Raw genomic sequence first — 22,371 nt, 5'->3', positions numbered from 1 at the left:
TTCGTTCTCCTACTTCTACCGGTATTAGAGATTTCACATAGTATATGAGAGAGAAGGGTATTTTTCCCGTGCTCGATTTTACCATTGTCCAGTATGCCCATAGTACACCCGGTAGCTCTTCGGGCCATTTGTCTTTAGCAACTTCTAGATTCTTTTTGGTCTTGATAATCACCTTATTTGTTGATTCCGCTTGTTCGTTAGCGCTCAGATGGTATGGTGAAGATGTAATCTTCTTGACTCTAAAATCTTCCAAAATTTTTATGACTTTTGAGCCTATAAACTGCCGCCTATTGTCACAAGCAATTTCCTTCGGTAATCTGAATCGGCAAATTATGTGGTCCCATATGAAGTCCATCACTTCGCGTTCACCGATCATTTGGTAAGGACCTGCTTCAACCCATTTAGTGATGTAGTTAGTTAAAACTAATAGAAGTCTTACCTTTCCGTGGCACGCTGGCAGAGGACCAACTATGTCCGTTCCCAGTTTTATGAATGGTCATGACGACAATACCGAATGCAAGTGTTCTACTGGTTGGTGCACCAATCACGCATGGCATTGTCATTTTTCGCATTTCTAAATGAATGCCTTTGCGTTCTGCTCCATCTAGGTAAATAGTAACCTACCTTAACCTGCTTTAGAACTAACAAATCTGCACCGATATGGTTCCCGCAAACACTTTTGTGGACTTCTGTCATCATGTAGTCTGCCTCTGAGGCTCCCAAACATCGGGCCAATGGTCCTTGGTATGATCTTCTATACAACTGCCCATCCACGAGGCAGTAACGAGCTACTCTGGTTCGTATTGCTCGGTATGCCTTTGGTTTTTCAGGTAATTTGCCATGCCGAAGATATTCAACAAACTCATTTCTCCAGTCCCAGACTAGGTTGGTTGAATGGACCTTGCAGTAACCATCCACATCCAATACCGAATGCATAAGTTGAACGACAGTACTAGAGTCAGATCCTTTCACCTCCGTAGATGACCCTAAGTTGGCTAATGCATCTATTTCCATGTTTTCTTCCCTTAGATTGTGAATGATTGACCATTCCCTGAACCGTGCAAGTAATGCATAAACCTTGTTCACATATTATTGCATAGGTTCTTCCTTTGTGTCAAAACATTTGCACACTTGGTTTACTGCCAGCTGGGAATCACATTTTATCTCAATGTCCTCAAAGCCAAATCCCCAAGCCAATTCAAGTCCTGCAACCAAAGCCTCATACTCGGCTTCATTGTTAGTTAATGGAACAGTCTTAATTGCCTGCCTCAAGGTTTCTCCTGATGGCGTGAATAAGACTACCCGAGGCTGGACCTTTTTACATTAGAAGCTCCATATGTAAACAAGGTCGAGACTCCTGATGTCATTTCAAACACCAGCACTACTTCCTTAGCAGCTAAGGGCTTTAATCCGGGACTAAATTCGCCCAAAAAGTCGGCCAAAAGTTGCGACTTGATCGTAGTCCTGGGCTTGTACTTGATGTTGCACACACTAATTTCGGCAGCCTATTTAGCCAACCGGCCTGACAACTTAGGCTTGTGAAGCACATTCCTTAAGGGAAAGGTTTTCACAACGGCTATTGGGTGGCATTGAAAATTTGGCCTAAGCTTTCGAGAGGCAACTATAAGAGCTAAGGCCAGCTTCTCGAGATACAGATAGCAAGTCTCCGCTCCCGATAATATTTTACTAACATAATAAATAGGAAATTGCAAACCTTCTTCCTCTCGGACCAAAACAGCACTTACCGCTACTTCTAACATCACTAGATATATTAGCAGTTGCTCACCTTCCCCCGGTTTTGACAATAACGGGGGGCTTGATAGGTGTCTTTGAGGTCTTTCAAAGCCTGTTGGCATTTTGGAGTCCATTCATAATTGTTTTTCCTTTTGAGGGGTGAGAAGAAATAATGGAATTTTTCCGAGGATCTTAAGATGAACCTGCTTAAAGGTGCCAACCTTCTGGTTAACCTCTGCACCTCCTTTATGCTCGTTAGCTGGTCCGGGTGATGGCTACTATTTTATCGGGGTTTACCTCGATCCCTCTTTGTGAGACGAAGAACCCCAAGAACTTAGCAGAACCAACCCCGAACGCGCATTTTCCTGCGTTAAGCTTCATGATGTATTTCCTTAGAATGCCAAAGGTCTCTAGGAGGTGCTTTAGATGATCTCTTGCATTCAAAGACTTAAATAACGTGTCATTGATATATACTTCCATTGTTTTTCCTATTTGCTTATTAAAAATTTTGTTAACAGTCTTTGATAAGTGTCTCTGGCGTTCTTAAGCCCAAATGGCATCACATTGTAACAATATATGCCAAACTATGTTATGAAAGAAGTTTTTTCCTGATTCTCAGGGTTCATCTTGATTTGATTGTATCCGGAGTAAGCATAAAGGTTACTCATTAACTCATGTCCGGCCATAACATCAATCATTTGATCAATGTTTGGCAATGGAACGAGTTTTTAGGGTACACCATATTGAAATCCTTATAATCTACGCACATTCTAAACTTGTTATTTTTCTTTGGAACTACAATTATATTGGCTAACCATCGTGGATATTTTAGCTCCCGAATTGAACTGATGTCGAGTAGTCGAGTTACCTCTTCTTTAAAAGACCTGTTTTTAACCTTGCTATTAGGAATTTCTTTTGCCTTACCGGTCGAAAGTTTGGGTCTAAACTCAGCTTGTGGACCTCCACCTCAAACAGGATACCTGTCATGTCCGAGTATGACCATGCAAAGCAGTCAACATTAGCTTTAAGAAAATTTATCAATCCTGACTTGAGCTTAGGATTTAACCGTGTTCCCAAATGGAACTTTCTTTCCAGAACTTGCTCGAACAAAACCACCTGCTCGAGATCTTCTACGGTTGACTTAGTTACGTCTGTTTCCTCCGGTACTTGAAAGTATCTCGGATGCTGATGGGGTTCCGATTACTCCTTACTCTTATCATCTTCGTTCGGAGAGGGAGAAGGCACCGGCTCCTTTAATTGCTATTTGTTGGTCTCTTCCCCCTTGCTTCTAGGAAAAATTATTGCGTTCATATCCTTGCTGCCGGTTGGTCTCCTCTAATTGTTTGATTCCTTCGAGGGAGGGAAATTTCAATAGTTGGTGATATATTGAGGGCACAACCTTCATCTCGTGTTCCCACAGCCTCCCAAGGATTGCATTATAGCCTATATCGCCTTCTACTACTTAGAATAAGGTGGTTTTTGTTACCCCTTTGGCATTTGTGGGCAACAGGACCTCTCCTCGGGTTGTCACACTTGTCAAGTAGAATCCAACGAAGAGTTTTGTTGCCAGAATGATGCTTCCGGTCAGCTTTTCCTGCTCGAACACTCTGCATTGGATGACGTTGGCTGAGCTTCCTGGGTCAACCAAAACACGCTTAATTTTGACATCTAAAACATTAAGAGAATTTACCAGAGCATCATTATATGGACGAACGAGTCTGTCAGCATCTTCCTCCGTGAATGTGATATCATCTTCCGTGACATCACAAAGTCTTTTGTTTTGAGTCCCCGATATCTTTATTTTCTTGGATGCCGAGAAGGTTACACCGTTGATTTAAGTACCTTCAAAAATCATGTTAATAGTCAACCGAGGGGTTTTTATCAACCCTCTGAGTCCCATGATTTGCACGAGCGCTGGGAGGAACCAGGCAACTTCCGTTTGTAATATTAGATGCACCTGAAAATGCTTGTTTTAACTATATCATTACCCGGCCTGCCTTGAGAGGTGACTCGTGATTGCTTTTTGCTGTTCTTTTAAGATTTTACATGTTTCCCTGACATCCTCCTCCGCGTCATCGGGAGTTGTCTCTCATACATACCGGGGGTATTGCCCTTCACGAATCGGGGTTGCTTCGTCCCATTCATTACATGTGTCGCTGATTGAGCCATCATGTTGAGGCAAATACTCATGTTCCTCAATGTTGTGTATGATGTAGACATCATTAGCTACAATTTTTGATTTCTTGTTATAGAATAAATCTAACAAGTTAGTAACAAACGTAAGGAACAAGGAAATTACGCGACTGTCTAAGCCCAATGGTTGGCGCCAAACTGTTTAGCCGTACACTGGTACAATTACATTTGTTACGTGGTTTATATACGAGCGAAGTGATTTAATCCAGAAAATAATAAAGAAATAAAATTAAAAATGAGACTTAGTAATTGAGATTGAAGAAGATGACAAGTCTAGCTCTAAGCGCAATATCTCCGAGGAAAAAAATGAAAGCAATGAGAAGAACGAGTAAAGTTATTTAATTAAGAGCAAAGCTGAAATTTAGCATATGTTTGACAAGAATTTTCCTGTGTTATAATAGTTGCTGAGCTTGCTATTTAAAGCTATATCTTGGGAAGTAATATCGTAGGATCAAGCCCAACTTTTTTTTTTGTTTTTTTTTGTTTTTTTTGTTTTTTTTCCGACTCAAATGATAATAAATGAGTCATTGATGAATATGTAACTACATGCCATAAATGCAAATATTCTTTGTAACGGTTGTTCAGTTAATGTTAGAAAATATTCTCTCATTGAATGATGTCCGATGGCAAATACTTGATCTGCTCCCTTTGACCATGCTCCCTTCGGGGTTTACCCGATGCCAATCATAGTTGTCGTGTCCGGCATTGGTTACCTATCTTCGGTTCCTCGTGTAATGCTTTCATTCAACCATTTATTATAAACCTATTTTACCCCATACAATGTCAGCAGAGGTTAATCAAATAGGAGATGGATGTTCTTCTTTCATTAGTTACTAAATCTAGCTCAAAATTCTCTTGGCCTGGAATGAATTTGTGGTACTGTATACATCTCATACCAGCCGGGAAATCTCTAGGAGTTAACCATTATACACATCCGATTGGAAGTTTATACACATCCGATTGGAAGTTTTGCCTGGACATAGTAGAACCTAGTGGGAAGCACTACCTATGACAGCTTTTTCTTGAAGGATTCTTCTATTGGTTTTGGAACCATAGTACACGGTGAGAGATTCGTAGGAATAGTGGAATCGTACCAACCAGAGGCAACTGGACTTTGCTGCAGTGATGTAATTAGATGTTTGAATTTTCATCTCATGTTACATAGATTAATTCAAGTTACTAGGATCGACTTACCAATCGTTGAAATTAAGTTATTTACCTCGAAAATACGAGTAACAATTAAATTTTATTTATAGTTTTATAATTAACATATAAATGAAGGAAATAAGTAAAATCAAACCGGTGTGCAAGCCAATCTTGACCTCGAGCTATGGTGGCCTCGAGGTTGGGCCAGAACAGTAAAGTAAAAACAATAAAGTTTAAAGTACAATTCTGATGAACAATGAGCGAGAATATAAGAGAGTGCATTCTTTTTCTAATGATTGATGATAGTTACAAATGATTGGGATCCCCTTTATATAGTAGGGGAACCCTAAATAAGGTATATTTCTGTTTACAATAAGGAATCTTATTGGTACAGCTGTCTAACCGCCTAGTACGGATTCATACTAACCCGTACAAATCTATTCCGGAATTTATGCCATGATCTTGGGGACGTGGCTGGAATTTTTCTCTTTCTGTTACCAATCCATAACAATATCATCTCGTGGTTGGTCATACTCGGCTTCGATACTCATCGTATACTTCGATCCTCAGGCCTTGTACTCTCTTATCGGGCTCAAACATGGTCCATCAAGCTCGAACTCGACCCATCCTTAACACGGGCTTAAGGCGACCTCTTGAGCCCGTGAAATCACGCATACCTGATTTCGACCGTATAGACATAATCCTCGCATTTCTTAGAGTAATATGATAAGAAATTATTTGATCCTCGATGCTTCGATGCTTCGATTGATGTCAATCTCGTGATGTCAGTGACTAAAGTGATTGAAAGGTCGCTTCTGCATAGTTCCAAGGTCATTAATTGGAGGCAACTGATGGTCAGTAGTTGGCTTCCCTAAACCGTTAAAGCGGCCTCTATAAATAGGCCAATTTCTAAATTTTTACATTCATTACTTCTCAAAAAGCATTCTTAAAATCTCACTAGCTTCTTCATCTTGTGTGAGTTGTTTCTTTTCTCAATTTGTCTTGGCTACAACATCAACTCCTTCTCTTCTTTTGAGCTTCCTCATCATTGCGGCCGGCCAAAGGTAGAGTGGTGGTGCCACCTCGTATGGAGTAGTTCATTCCCGTGCCAAGCAAGCTAACTTACTATTTTAAACATGATAAACCTGTATCGACATCGGGCCGTTGTGAGCCTATGTCTCGATACATCTACTTGATAACTGAAGATGAACTTGAGTAGGTGAAGAAGGATTGCAATTGGGAGAATAAGGATATTGTGATCCCTTCCTCCGAAGAGGACATCACCACCCATAAGGTAGGGTACTTAAGTGTGTATACCTACCATTTCACATTGAGCCCTGGAGATCCATCACTAGGTCCTGTAGATCTAGTAATTCTTGATTTCTGCCACAAATATCAGGTGACGCTCGGCCAGATCTGTAACGCCCCGACCTCCGGAGGCGCGATCGACGCTCAATCAAGTGAACCCAACTGAGCAAGCCTTACCCAAACACTTTCTACCCAACTCAATACGATTAAGGGATCCGATTCTTGAGAAGAGGATATCTATCACAAAAGGTGCACAACATAACCCCTTGAAGGAGGAAGGGGCTCACCAAGATTCTTGAGAAGAGGATGCTCCGCTACACACGACCGGCACTATCTGCTATGGAGCCACCTACATTCATTTAAAATGTAGTACCCCGGCAAAAGGGACGTTAGTACCATGGAATAGTACTAGGAATATGTGTTAGAAATGCGTAAGAACTGATCTATGCATTAAAAAGTCAAGAATTAAATGTTTTCCAGAAAAGTGCGATTATGCGGTCGCATATCAGGTATGCGGACCGCATATCCACCGCAGAGTGAGTCAGTGTGTTGGTCAAATTTGAGGTCAACTATGCGGTCGATTATGCGATCGCATAACCAATATGCGGACCGCATAGTCGTCGCATAATTTCCTTAGGATTTTGTAAAGGGCACTTCTGCGGTGCATTATGCGACCGCAGAACGTGTATGCGGACCGCATTCCTGCCGCAAACCGAGTTAGTGTGTTCAGTTTCTGGGAAGCATTTTGTGGTCCATTATGCGGACAACATGTCAACTAGTTGCTATCGCATATGCGATCGCAGATCCTAGTCGGGGCTCCAATTTTCTAAATTATAAACCCGACCCCCCTGGCGTTATATCCTGTGCAAAAGCTCATTTTGAGCATATTTCCTGGTACTTTTAGAGTGAGAGAGAGAGGTCTAAGAGAGGGAAAGTGCTTCCCATAAAAATTACTCCATAAATCCTTGTGAAATCATTGAAGATAATCAAGTGAGGGACCTAAACCATCATCCCAAGAGGTAAGACTTCATCACCTCAGCTCTTATTTTTAAACATAGCTACAAGGGGTCATTAGGGAGGTAATTCATGGGGATAAGGGGGAATGCATTGCATGCATGTGTTCTTGAAGAATATGGGGAACTATAAATAAAGAGGCTTGGGTAATGGGCTAGTTTAATGTTGCATAAAAGAACCATAAGGCCTTAATGAACACTAAATGCTCGATAAAATGCTCAAGAGAGCCTAGATTATGATCTTTTCTTGATTATGAGTTATATTGTGCTATATTGCTTAAATAGATTGAAGTGCGAACATTCCGGAACGTTATAGGATTAAGGAAAGCTCGGTTGAGGTATTTATGGCTAAAACCCCGTCTTTTAAAAATTGAGCTTTATCGGTGGTTGTGTGAATAAAGTAAGATTAAAAATTGAATTGTTGTATTGATTCTCATTTCACTTGAATTGGTGTTGCAACCTCATATGCGTGGAAAGTATGTCTCAATATGATCAAAATGCTATTCTTGATAACTCGAAAAGGTGCAAGGACTGTGGATCATGAATTGAAATGCTTAGACCTTAAATTGAAATCGAAGATGCATATGTTGTGCCATCTATGTGAAGTCTCCTCTATGCCTACAATTTTAGTTGCTCTTGTGTGCACTTATTATCTTGAATTGCAGATCTATCATTGAAACTAGGAATGGTGTGAAATGTGTCCTAGTGCCAAATATATGATGTGACAGCTATGGCTCCAAGTGCCTATGAGATGATTTATGGGAACAAAGATCAAAATGAGATAATTGATGGAAAACGGAAATGCCATGGTAAGGCGGCCTAGCCGATCAGGCCGATATCGGACGCCATGTCACGCTCATGGTGGTAATGTGTTTGTGGTCGAAGTAAACGCCTCAATTGAGGCAGCCTAGTCGATCGGGCCGAGATCAGACTCCACTCTAGATAGCGGTGGTAATGTGAACAGATGTTGAATAATATGAAATATCCCAAAATAAAGGCTATGGAAACATGATGTGAAAATTGTACGTTTCTTTTATGTTTATAATGTTGTGATTCTTTAAAGCTTTTGAGTGATACTTGTGATTTCCTTATTTGTGTGTGCAAGTCCTTTCTAATTAGATGGTGTTTAGTTATACATACTAGTACTATTCCATGGTACTAACGTCCTTTTTGCCGGAGGCGCTACATTTTTAAATGAATGTAAGTGGCTTCATTGCAGATAGTATCAATCGCGTGTAGCGGAGTACCTCCTTCTCGATGTCTTGGTGAGACCCTTTCTCCTTCAAGGGGGGTATTTTGCACATCTTTTGTTGTAGGCTTCTCCTTTTGAGGTATAGCCGGGGGCCTTATTGCCGGCATTTCCATACTTGTCTTTTACATCCTTAGAGGCTCCGTAGACATATGTGTGGGTTATGTACGGGTGTTTGAGGGGTCTATGATCTATGTTGTAATTCTAATCTCATGATATCTATAAATTTGTAACTCTATGGGAATTTTGGAGATAAACTTTAACTACGGGTTAAGGTTGTAATATAAAATGAACTATCAACGCTGAATGTACCACCTTTCCTTGCTTAAATAAATCGAAGCATGGTTACCTTGTTCATTATGAGTTGGGTAGGAAGTGTGTGATGAGGCTTGCTCGGTTGGGTTCACTCGATCGAGTGCCGGTCGCGCCTCCCGAGGTTTGGGGCGTGACAAACTTGGTATTAGAGCCTAAGGTTTTAAAGCGTCCTAGGATGTCTCGGAGCCGTGTCTAGTAGAGTCCTTCTTATCAGTGTGTACTCGACCACATCTATAAGTTTGAGGCTACTTTTCTTTGATATTCTGGATCATGCGGTGAAACTGTTCCCTCTCTAATTAGTGCATTGTTCTATCTTTCTATAAATGGCACCTAAGAAGAAAGCGAGGATTGGCCAAGAAGCCAATGCCAATGCCACTTCAAGAGTGGCTGATGATTCACTGCTTAATACTGTGGGTGAGGGTAGCCGCCCTGCTATCACTCTACCTGATTCTTCTATTCTAGAGCAGACTACCCCAGTTCCTACACCTGTGGAGGATACCACTATCTCTCCCATTGATACCTCTGTCCCGCCTCCAGCCCCAGTTTCCGGTTCTGGTACTTCTGATGGGGATCTTCGGGGAGCTATCCAGATGCTGACCGAGCTAGTGGCCTCTCAGGCCCAGAGGTCAAATGTTGCGCCCAGTTCATCTAGCCAGCAAGGGGATTTCACCAGTTCCAGGGTGAACAAATTTCTTCAGTTCGACCCTCCAGTGTTTACGGGTGAAAATCCAGAAGAGGACCCTCAGGATTTTATTGATGAGATGCACAAGACCCTTAGGGTTATGCGTGCAACTGAGACAGAGGGAGTAGAGTTGGCTGCCTACCGTCTGAATGGGATAGCCTATTCGCGGTTTCAGTTGTGGGAAGATTCCTGTGAGGAGGGACACTCTCCGACGAGGTGGAGCGAGTTTGCTGATGCATTTATAGACCATTTCCTGCCTGTCGAGACAAGGGCATCCCGTGCAGTAGAGTTTGAAAATTTGAAACAAGGTAACAGAAGTGTGTGGGAGTACCACATGGAGTTTGCTAGCTTGTCCAAGTATGCCATTCATATGTTGCCCACAATGGAGGCCAGGGTGCGCCGGTTGGTTTAGAGCCTTAATTCTTTGACTATTAATGAGGCTTTTACGGCTGCAATGAATTCTGACATGAATTATGGGAAGATGGTAGCATTTGCTGAGGCCACAGAGAACCGTAAATTGAAGAACAGGATGGAGAGAGAGAGTAACAACAAGGCCCGGTCTACGGGCAACATGGGAGAGTCACTAGGTGGGGGAAGATCAGCTTTCAGGGGGGATCATCAGGGCCTTCCCAGTCTGTTGCACAATCTTCAGCCAATGCACCACCATTAGGGCCCAACCAGCAGCAGTGGAGTCATTTCAGGCCCAGTCAGGGCAACAGGGGATCCCTTCAGCGGGGTCGGTTAGGAGAGAGGTCCCAGCAGCAGAAAAGGTCCCCGTGCCCCAGGTGTGGGAAGATGCACTCAGGGACATGCTATTTGGAGTTACCTATATGCTATGGATGTGGGATGAGGGGTCACATTCAGAGGCATTGTTGTGTATCCTGCCAGGGAGCGGGTAGGGTCACAGCACAGCCATCCAGTCCAGCAGCTGCTACATCTTCAGCCCCTTCTCCAGCTCCAGGTATCCCAGCACCCGCAGGGCGTGGTACAGCTAGGGGTGGTGCACGGAGTTCAGGAGGACCCAGTTGGTTCTATGCTATGAGTGGTCACCAGACTGCAGAGGCTTCTCCAGATGTTGTTACAGGTATTCTGACTGTTCAAACTCATGATGTGTATGCACTTATTGACCCCGGTTCCACCTTGTCCTATGCTACCCCTTTTGTTGCTATGGGATTTGGGATATAACCGGATAAGCTTCACGAGCCATTCTCGGTGTCTACTCCGGTTGGTGAGTCTATCACGGCTGCTCGAGTTTATAGAGGTTGTGTTGTTACGGTGCGGGGTAGGGATACCACGGCCGATCTTGATGAGCTAGGGATGGTCGACTTTGATGTAATAATGGGAATGGATTGGCTTTATTCATGCTTTGCCAAACTTGATTGTCGCACTAGAACCATGAGGCTTGAATTTCCAAATGAGCTCGTTATTGAGTGGGAGGGAGATAATGTAGTGCCTAGAGGTCGGTTTATTTCCTACCTTAAGGCCGCGAAGATGATCAAGAAGGGGTGTATCTATCATTTAGTTCGGGTTACGAAAACAAATACCGAGGCATTTAGCCTTGAGTCTGTACCTGTTGTGAATGAATTTCCGGATTTTTTTCCAAATGAGCTCCCTGGGATTCCACCAGACAGGGAGATTGATTTTGGGATCGATGTGATGCCAGGCACGCAGCCTATATCAATTCCACCTTACAGAATGGCACCGGCAGAACTGAAAGAGCTAAGGAACAATTGAAGGATTTGCTAGAAAAGGGTTTCATTCGGCTGAGTGTGTCATCGTGGGGCACACCGGTTTTGTTTGTGAGGAAGAAAGATGGGTCTTTGCGGATGTCTATTGACTACCGGCAACTCAACAAAGTCACAATCAAAAACAAATATCCTCTGCCAAGAATAGATGACCTGTTTGATCAATTACAAGGTGCTACGTGTTTCTCAAAGATTCACTTGTTGTCCGGGTATCATCAATTGAAGATAAGGGAGCAGGATATTCCAAAACAACTTTTAGAACTCGTTATGGGCACTTCGAATTTCTGGTGATGTCTTTTGGGCTAACAAATTCCCCGACAACTTTCATGGATCTTATGAATCTAGTCTGCAAGCCTTTTCTAGACTCCTTTGTTATAGTGTTCATTGACGATATTCTTGGGTATTCCCGAAGTCAAGAAGATCATGCTAACAATCTCAGGGCAGTTCTACGGACCCTTCAGCAACATCAACTATATGATAAGTTTTTTAAATGTGAATTTTGGCTTGAATCTGTCGCGTTCTAGGGTCATGTCGTCTCCAGGGAAGGGAATGTGGTTAATCCTCAAAAGGTTGCTGCAGTGAAAAATTGGCCTAGACCTAGCACTCCAATAGAGATTCGCAACTTCTTAGGTTTGGCTGGGTACTACAAAAGATTTGTGGAAGGGTTTTCTACTCTTGCCTCTCCCTTGACTAAATTGACCCAGAAAGCAGTTAAGTTCTAGTGGTCTGACGCTTGTGAAAGGAGCTTCCAAGAATTGAAATCAAGACTGACTACAACACCGGTGTTAACCCTGCCAGAGGGTACAGAGTGGTTTATGGCGTATTGCGATACTTCAAGAGTCGGGCTTGGGTGCATGTTAATGCAACATGGCAAGGTTATAGCTTACGCTTCCAGGCAACTCATGAATCATGAAAAAAATTATCCAACTTATGACTTAGAGCTGGCGGCAGTGGTGTTTGCGCTAAAGATTTGGCGACATTATCTATATGGGGTCCATGTGGATGTATTCATGGACCACAAGAGCCTTCAATATATTTTCAAGCAGAAGGAGTTGAATCTGAGACAAAGAAGATGGCTAAAGTTACTCAAGAACTATGACATTGATATTCTCTATCACCCGAGGAAGGCTAATGTTGTAGCGGATGCTCTTAGTCGAAAATCTATGGGGAGCTTGGCTCATTTGGAGGCATATCAGAGGCCGTTGGGCAGGGAGGTTCACCAGTTGGCTAGCTTGGGAGTTCGCCTTGCGGACTTTGATGAAGGAGGAGTAATTATGCAGAATAGGGCTGAATCATCGCTAGTGGCGGAAGTAAAAGAGATGCAATTCGACGATCCGTTGTTAGCACAACTGAAGGAGGGGATTCATAAACACAAAACCACAGCTTTTTCCTTAGGCATGAATGATGGTACCCTACGGTACCAAGACCGCCTATGTGTTCCTGATATTGACAGTCTTCGGGGAAGGATCATGGCAGAAGCTCACACTTCCAGGTATTCCGTGCACCCAGGTTCTACGAAAATGTATCATGATCTCAAGGAGATTTATTGGTGGAACAACATGAAGAAGGATATGGCGGACTTTGTGGCAAAATGTCCGAATTGTCAGCAAGTGAAGGCCGAACATCAAAGGCCCGGGGGATTGGCTCAAAGCATAGAAATTCCAATGTGGAAATGGGAAATGATTAGCACAGATTTTGTGGTAGAGTTGCCGTGCACTTCGTGCAAGTTCGACTCGATTTGGGTAATCGTGGACCTACTTACGAAATCAGCGCACTTCTTGCATGGATAGTCAGATTGCATGGTGCTCCAGTCTCAATCATTTCTGATCGAGGGGCTCAGTTAACTGCCAACTTTTGGAAGAAATTTCAGCAAGGCTTGGGCACGCAGGTAAATCTTAGCACAGCTTTTCACCCCCAGACAGACGGGCAAGCAGAGTGGACTATTCAGACGCTTGAGGACATGTTGCGTGCTTGTACTCTTTATTTCAAAGGTAGCTGGGATGACCATTTGCCGCTCATAGAATTTACTTACAAGAACGGCTTCCATGCTAGTATCCAGATAGAACCATTCGAGGCATTGTATGGTAGGAGATGCAGGTCTCCCATTGGGTGGTTCGAGGTTGGAGAAGCGGAATTGATAGGGCCGGACCTCGTGCATCAGGCCATGGAGAAAGTCAAGATTATTAAGGAGAGGTTGAAAACTACTCAGAGTCGCCAAAAGTCTTACTCAGAGATTTAGAGTTGAAAGAAGATGATTAGGTATATTTGACGGTTTCCCTATGAAGGGTATCATGCGGTTTGGAAAGACTGGAAAATTGAGTCCGAGGTATGTTGGACCATACAAAATCATTCAGAGGATTGGTCAGGTGGCATACAAGCTTGAGCTGCCACCTGAAATGTCATTGGTACACCCGGTCTTTCATGTGTCTATGTTGAGAAATGTAGTGGGAGATCCGTCCACTATTGTGCCAGTTGAAACGATTGAGGTTAATGAAGAGCTGTCATATGAAGAAGTTCCAGTTACCATTCTTAATAGGCAAGTTCGGAAATTGAGAAATAAGGAAATTGCATCCGTGAAAGTGTTATGGCGGAACCAGCAAGTTGAGGAAGCCACTTGGGAAGCCGAGGATGAAATGAAAAAGAAGTACCCACATTTGTTTGAATAGTCATGTAATAGCTCTTATGCATTTGGTTCCTATAAACTCTTATCTTTTGATTTAATCTATGTAAAACTGTTCCATTTCAGTTATATATGTTGCCTATACGGCCATGGTTAATGTGGTACAAGTTATATTACGTCTATGGAAAATGTTTATGCTGTTAGGATATGTTTCTGGGGCCCTATGACGGTGGATAGGCCTAAATACAAAGGAAACTCTGGCGAAATTTTTGGAAATTTAGGGAGTTAGTCAAATTTGGAGACTATTAATATGTTTTAGGTTATAAAGAGGCAGAGGATTGCATGAAGACTGGTAATAAGTGAACCTTGATCCTCATTCGAGGACGAATGATCTTAAGTGGGGGAGAATATAAGGCCCTGTGAAAATTTCTACCCAAAAACTCAAAAGCTCGTAGTGCTAAATTAGGAATATGTGTTAGAAATGCGTAAAATTCTTTGCGGCGAGCAAGCTCGCCGCAGTTCAGACCCTTTGTACTGATCTATGCATTAAAAAGTCAAGAATTAAAAGTTTTCCAGAAAAGTGCGATTATGCGGTCGAGAATGTGGTCGCATATCAGGTATGCAGACCGCATATCCACCGCAGAGTGAGTCAGTGTGTTAGTCAAATTTCAGGTCAACTATGCGGTCAATTATGCAATCGCATAACCAATATGCGGACCGCATAGTCATCACAAAATTTCCTTAGGATTTTGTAAAGGGCAGTTATGCGGTGCATTATGCGACCGCAAAACATGTATGCAGACCGCATTCCTGCCGCAAATCGAGTCAGTGTATTCAGTTTTTGGGAAGCATTTTGCGGTCCATTATGCGGACCACATGTCAACTTTGCGATCGCATATGCGATCGCAGATCCTAGTCGGGGCTCCAATTTTATAAATTTTAAACCCGACCCCCCTGACTTTATATCCCGTGCAATAGCTCATTTTGAGCATATTTCCTGGTAATTTTAGAGTGAGAGAGAGAGGTCTAAGAGAGGGAAAGTGCTTCCCATCAAAATTACTCCATAAATCCTTGTTAAATCATTGATGATAATCAAGTGAGGGACCTAAACCTCATCCCAAGAGGTAAGACTTCATCCCCTAAGCTCTTATTTTTACACATAGCTACAAGGGGTCATTAGGGAGGTAATTCATGGGGATAAGGGGGATTGCATTGCATGCATGTGTTCTTGAAGAATATGGGGAACTATAAATAAAGAGGCTTGGGTAATGGGCTAGTGTAATCTTGCATAAAAGAACCATAAGGCCTTAATGAACACTAAATGCTCGATAAAATGCTCAAGAGAGCCTAGACTATGATCTTTTCTTGATTGTGAGTTAAATTGTGCTATATTGCTTAAATAGATTGAAGTGCGAACATTCCGGAATGTTATAGGATTAAGGAATGCTCGCTTGAGGTATTTATGGCTAAATCCGTGTCTTTTAGAAATTGAGCTTTATCGGTGGTTGTGTGAATACGGTAAGATTAAAAATTGAATTGTTGTATTGATTGTTATTTCACTTGAATTGGTATTGCAACCTCATATGCGTGGAAAGTATCTCTCAATATGATCAAAATGCTATTCTTGATAACTCGAAAAGGTGCAAGGACTATGGATCTGAATTGAAATGCTTAGACCTTAAATTGAAATCGAAGCTCCATATGTTGTGCCATCTATGTGAAGTCTCCTCTATGCCTACAATTTTAGTTGCTCTGGTGTGCACTTATTATCTTGAATTGCAAATCTATCATTGAAACTGGGAATGGTGTGAAATGTGGCCTAGTGATAAATATATGATGTGATAGCTATGGCTCCAAGTGCCTATGAGATGATTTATGGGAACAAAGATCAAAATGAGATAATTGATGGAAAACGGAAACGGCATGGTAAGGCGGCCTAGCCGATCGGGCCGAGATCGGATGCCATGTCACGCTCATGGTGGTAATGTGTTTGTGGTCGAAGTAAACGTCTCAATTGAGGCAACCTAGCCGATCGGGTCGAGATCGGACACCGCTCTACATAGCGGTGGTAATGTGAACAAATGTTGAATAATATGAAATGTCCCAAAATAAAGGCTATGGAAACATGATGTGAAAATTGTACGTTTCTTTTATGTTGATAATGTTGTGATTGTTTAAATCTATTGAGTGATACTTGTGATTTCCTTACTTGTGTATGCAAGTTCTTTCTAGTTACACGGTGTTTAGTTATACATACTAGTACTATTCCATGGTACTAACGTCCCTTTTGCCGGGACGCTACATTTTTAAATGAATGTAGGTGGCTCCATTGCAGATAGTGTCGATCGCGTGTAGCGGAGTAACTCCTTCTCGAAGTCTTGGTCAGCCCCTTTCTCCTTCAAGGGGGTTATTTTGCACATCTTTTGTTGTAGGCTTCTACTTTTGAGGTATAGCCGGGGGCCTTGTTGCCGGCATTGTCATACTTGTCTTTTACATCCTTAGAGGCTCCGTAGATATATGTGTGGGTTATGTACGGGTGTTTGAGGGGTCTACGATCTATGTTTTAATTCTAAACTCATGATATCTATAAATTTATAACTCTATGGGAATTTTGGAGATTAACTTTAACTACGGGTTAAGGTTGTAATATAAAATGAACTATCAATGTTGAATGTACCACCTTTGCTTGCTTAAATAAAAAGGAAGCATGGTTACCTTGTTCATGATGAGGTGGGTAGGAAGTGTGTGATGAGGCTTGCTCGGTTGGGTTCACTCGATCGAGTGCCGGTTGCGCCCCCCGAGGTTTGGGGCGTGACAGCTTTCCTTGATTCTTACAAAATTCCAAGACTCTTAGCACCTCAATCTATGGTATAAGAATTACAAATCGAACCAAGAATTAGAGACGATATTAAGATTCTAGCTCGTTTGAGCGTATCATCAAACATTAAAGGTGCATTGAAATTGTGATCTTAGGCCCCTTTTTGAAAGAAATTTCTTTAATATTATACCCCAATTGCTGTCTCTTTAGCTCTCATCCTCCCTATAACCCATTATCTCTTGTGCATGCAAGATTACTAGCCCTTATACCCATACACCCACTTGCTAACTACCTATTTTAACAGAAATTTCTAAACTATTCATGAGGGTACAGTTCTTAACTTATAGGATGAAGACCTAGTAACTTCAATTGACACTCTTCAAGGATTTGGGGCAACGATTTAGAGAGTACTTGATGAAGATTACTCCCTCTCACTCTATAACTCTCTCTCTTTCTCTATGTCGTGAAAAATGACAGAAAAATGGTCCATTTGGGTGTTTTTAATGGGATGGGGTCGGGTTCTAAAAATTAGAAAATAGGAGCTCGACTCAGATCTGCGATCGCATTTGCAATCGCAAAGTTGACATGCGGTCCGCAGAATGGATCGCAAAAATGCTCCCCAAAAATTGAACACACTGCTTGGGTCTGCGGCAGAAATGCGGTCCGCATACACGTTCTGCAGTCGCATAATGCACAGCAAAACTGCCCTTTACAAAATCCCAAGGAAATTATGCGACGACTAGGCGGTCCGCATTTTGGTTATGCGATCGCATAATTGACCGCATAGTTGACCTCAATTTTGGCCGACATAGTGACTCACTGTACGGCGACTATGCGGTCCGCATACCTGATATGCGACCGCATTCTCGACCGCACAATCGCACTTTTCTGGAAAACATTATTTCTTGACTTTTTAATGCATAGATCAGTCCAAAAAGGGACCGAACCGCGGCGAGCTTGCTCGCTACGAAGAATTTTATGCATCTCTAACACATATTCTTAATTTGGCACTACGAGTTTTCAGGTTTAGAGTAAAAAAAATCTTTCACGGGCCTCACATTCTCCCCCACTTAGGATCATTCATCCTGGAATGAGGGTCTAGGTTCACTCATTAGCAGTTTCTTATGAAATCCTAGTTTCTCACAATCATGGAATACTTCAATAGCTCCGAATTTGGCTAACTCCCTAAATTACTAAAAATTTTGCTAGAGTTTCCTTTGTATCTAGGCCTATCCACCTGTCAGAGAGCCCTAGAAAACATGTCCTAATAGCATATACATAATCCATAGACACAACATAACCTGTACAATATTAACCATAGCCACATAGGCAATCATATAACCAAAGCGCAACAGAACAGTTTTACATAGATCGAATCAAGGATACATATTTCATAGGGACCAAATGGATGAAAGCTATTACATGGCTATACAAACAAATGTGGGTACTTCCTTCTCATTTCTTCCTTGGATTCCCATGTGGCTTCCTCACCTTGCTGGTTTTGCCATAACACCTTTACGGAAGCAATCTCCTTATTCCTCAATTTCATGACCTACCTGTCAAGAATGGCAACTGGAACTTCTTCATAGGACAGTCATTCATTGACCTCAATAGTTTCAACTGGCACGATAGTGGATGGATCTCCTACTACCTTCTTCAACATAGACACATGAAAGACTGGGTGTACCAATGACATCTCGAGTGGCAACTCAAGCTTGTATGCCACCTGACCAATCCGCTGGATGATCCTGTACTGTTCGACATATCTTGGGCTCAATTTTCCTTTCTTCCCAAACCGCATGATACCCTTCATGGGGAAAACCTTTAAGAATACCCAATCATCTTCTTTGAACTCCAAATCTCTACCACGGATGTCCGAATAAGACTTTGGGCGACTCTGAGCAGTTTTCAACCTTTCCTTAATAATTTTGACTTTCTCCATGGCCTGGTGCAAAAGGTCCGGCCCTATTAATTTAGCTTCTCCGACCTCGAACCACCCAATGGGAGACCTACATCTTCTACCATATAGTGCCTCAAATGGTGCCATCTGGATACCAGAATGGAAGTTATTGTTGTAAGCAAACTCTATCAGTGGCAAATGATCATCCCAGCTACCTCTGAAATTAAGAGTGCAAGCACGCAAAATGTCCTCAAGTATCTGAATAGTCCGCTCTACTTGCCCGTCATTCTGGGGGTGAAAAGCTGTGCTAAGATTTACCTGAGTCCCCAAACCTTGCTGAAATTTCTTCCAAAAGTTGACTGTGAATTGAGCCCCTCGATCTAAAATGATTGATACTAGAGTACCATGCAACCTACTATTTCCTTGATATACAACTGAGCATACCGCTCTGCGGTGTCGGTAGATTTGACTAGCAAGAAGTGTGCTGATTTTGTGAGTCGATCAACAATCAACCAAATTGAGTCAAACTTGCACGGAGTGCGCGGCACCCCTACCAAAAAATCCATATTGATCATCTCCCATTTCCACATTGGAATTTCTATGCTTTGAGCCAATCCTCCGGATCTTTGATGTTCGGCCTTCACTTGCTGACAGTTCGGACATCTAGTCACAAAGTCTGCCACATCCATTTTCATGTTATTCCACCAATAGACTTCCTTGAGATCATGATACATTTTCGTAGAACCTGGGTGCAAGGAATACCTAGAAGTGTGAGCTTCTGCCATGATTCTTTCTTGAAGACTGTCGATATCCGGAACACATAGGCGGCCTTGGTACCGTAGGGTACCATCATCCATGACAAGGGAAATCGCTGTGGTCTTGTGTTTATGAATCACCTCTTTCAGTTGTACTAATAATGGGTCGTTGAATTGCTTTTCCTTCACCTCTACCAGAAGCAACAATTCGTCCCTATTATGCACAATTACCCCTCCATCATTAGAGTTCGCAAGACAAACTTCCAAACTGGCCAGTTGATGAACCTCTCGAGCCAACGGCCTCTGATCTGCCCTCAAACGAGCCAAACTCCCCATAGATTTTCGGCTAAAAGCATCTTCCACAACATTAGCCTTTCTTGGGTGATAGAGAATATCAATGTCATAGTCCTTAAGTAACTCTAGCCACATTCTCTGCCTCAGATTCAACTCCTTTTGCTTGAAAATATATTGAAGGCTCTTGTTGTCCGTGAATACATCCACATGGACCCCATATAGATAATGTCACCAAATCTTTAGCACGAACACCACTGCTACAAGCTCTAAGTCCTGTGTTGGATAGTTCTTTTCATGATTCATGAGTTGCCTAGAAGCGTAGGCTATAACCTTGCCATGTTGCATTAACACACACCCAAGCCCGATCCTTGAAGCATCGCAATACACCACAAATCCCTCTGTACCCTCTGGCAGGGTTAATACCGGTGTTGTAGTCAGTCTTGATTTCAATTCCTGGAAGCTCCTTTCACAAGCATCGGACCACTGGAACTTAACTGCTTTCTGGGTCAATTTGGTCAAGGGAGAGGCAAGAGTAGAAAATCCCTCCACAAACCTTCTGTAATACCCAGCCAAACCCAAGAAATTGCGAAGCTCTGTTGGAGTGGTAGGCCTAGGCCAATTCTTTACTGCCGCAATCTTTTGAGGTTAACCATAATTCCTTCCCTGGAGACGACATGACCCAAGAACGTGATAGATTCAAGCCAAAATTCACATTTAGAAAACATTGCATACAGTTGATGTTGCTGAAGAGTCTGCAGAACTGCCCTGAGATGGTTAGCATGATCTTCTTGATGTCGGGAATATACGAGGATATCATCAATGAATACTATCACAAAGGAGTCTAAAAAAAGCTTGAAGACTCGATTCAAATGATCCATGAAAGCTGCCTGGGCATTTGCTAGCCCAAAAGACACTACCAGGAATTCAAAGTGCCCGTACCGAGTTCTGAATGTTGTTTTTGGAATATCCTGCTCCCTTATCTTCAATTGATGATACCCGGACCTCAAGTCAATCATTGAAAAGCACATAGCACCTTGCAATTGATCAAACAAGTCATCTATTCTAGGAAGGGGGTATTTATTTTTGATTGTGTCTTTGTTGAGTTGCCGGTAGTCAATACACATCCGTAGCGAACCATCTTTATTCTTTACAAACAAGACCGGTGTGCCCCACGATGACACACTCGGCTGGATGAAACCCTTTTCTAGCAAATCCTTCAATTGTTCCTTTAGCTCTTTCAATTTAGCCAGTGCCATCCTGTAAGGGGGAATTGATATAGGCTGCGTGCCTGGCATCACATCGATCCCAAAGTCAATCTCCCTGTCTGGTGGAACCCTAGGGAGCTCATCTGGAAAGACATCCGGAAATTCATTCACAACAGGTACGGACTCAAGGCTAGGTGCCTCGGCACCAGTGTCCGCAACATGGACTAAATGATAGATACGCCCCTTCTTGATCATCGTTGTGGCCTTAAGGTAAGAAATAAACCGACCTTTAGGCACTACATTATCTCCTTTACATTCAACCATGGGCTCATTAGGCTCAAGCCTCATAGTTCTAGTTCGACAATCAAGCTTGGCAAAACATGAATAGAGCCAATCCATTCCCATTATTACATAAAAATCCACCATCCCTAGTTCAATAAGATTGGCCATGGTATTCCTACCACACACCATGAAAACACAACTTCTATAAACTCGAGTAGCCAAAATTGACTCACCAACCGGAGTAGATACCGAGAATGGTTCATGTAGCTTTTCTTGTTCTATCCCAAATTCCATAGCAACAAAAGGGGTAACATAGGACAGGGTGGAACCGGGGTCAATAAGCGCATACACATCATGGGATTGAACATTCAGAATACCTGTAACAACATCTGGAGAAGCCTCTACAGTCTGGCGACCACCCATAGCATAGAATCGGCTGGGCCCTCCTGAAATCTACACACCACCCCTAGCTGTACCTCGCCCTGTGGGTGCTGGGGTACCTCGAGCTGCAGAGGGCTCTGATGATGTAGCAACTGCTGGAGCGGATGAATATGTTGTGCCCCCACCTGCTCCCTAGCGGGATGCATGACAATGCCTCTGAATATGGCCCTTCATCCCGCATCAATAGCACATGGGTAACTCCAAGTAGCAAACCCCTGAGTGTATCTTCCCGCACTTGGGGCACGGGGAACTCTGCTGCTGCTTCGATCTCTCTGCTGACCGACCCCGCTTACGACTCCACTGCTGCTGCTAGTTGGGCCCTGAGGGTGGTGCACTAGCTGAAGACTGTGCAACAGATTGGGACGGCCCTAATGTTCCTCCCCAAAAAGCTGACCATCGCCCACCTAGTGACTCACCCATGTTGCTCGCAGACCGGGTCTTTTTGTTACCCTCTCTCTCCATTCTGTTCCTCAGTTTACGGTTCTCTGTGGCCTGAGCAAACGCCACCATCTTCCTATAATTCATGTCAGAATTCAATGCAGCTGTAGAAGCCTCGTTAATAGTTAAATGATTGAGACCCTACACAAACCGGTGCACCCTAGCCTCCATCGTGGGCAACATGTGAATAACATACTTGGACAAACAGGCAAACTCCATATGGTACTCCCATA

This window comes from Nicotiana attenuata, unplaced genomic scaffold (genome assembly GCF_001879085.1).
Source record: "Nicotiana attenuata strain UT unplaced genomic scaffold, NIATTr2, whole genome shotgun sequence".
Taxonomy (NCBI): Eukaryota; Viridiplantae; Streptophyta; class Magnoliopsida; order Solanales; family Solanaceae; genus Nicotiana; species Nicotiana attenuata.
This window is presented reverse-complemented; position numbering follows the sequence as displayed.